Raw genomic sequence first — 664 nt, forward strand, 5'->3', positions numbered from 1 at the left:
ATATTCTTACTTTTCTACATGATACTACTCTAATAATTAATCTAATTTCACCTAGAAGATTTAAAGTAGGAGGAGCAGCCATATTACCTGCTCTTAAAAGGAATCATCACAATGCTATTCTAGGTATAAAATTTATAAATCCTTTACTAATTAATAATCTTCGACTTCCTACTCGCTCATAAACTATATTAGCCAAACAAAATAAACCAGAAGAACATAGACCATGACCGATTATAACTACTACTGCACCATTTAAACCTCATCAACCAAATACTACGAGACCTGATAAAACGAGACCTATATGAGCTACAGAAGAATAAGCAATTAAAGCTTTCATATCTACTTGACGTAAACTTATTACACTTACTACTACTCCTCCTACCAAAACTAATTCTAATTCACAATCAAGATATACTCTTGTTAGCTTCTCCGAATAAAAATAATACTCGAATCAATCCATAACCTCCTAATTTCAATAATACACCAGCAAAATTATAAAAACCTGCAACGGGTGCTTCTACATGAGCTTTTGGTAACCATAGATAAACCCCCCAAAAATATTGGTAATTTTACAATAAAAGCAAAAACAGTTACCACATATCATAAACAAGAAATAAAACCTTTTCACTCTACACTTTCAACTAAGCCTAAAGTTAGACTCTTG

The sequence above is a fragment of the Penaeus monodon genome, chromosome 20 (assembly GCF_015228065.2).
Source record: "Penaeus monodon isolate SGIC_2016 chromosome 20, NSTDA_Pmon_1, whole genome shotgun sequence".
Taxonomy (NCBI): Eukaryota; Metazoa; Arthropoda; class Malacostraca; order Decapoda; family Penaeidae; genus Penaeus; species Penaeus monodon.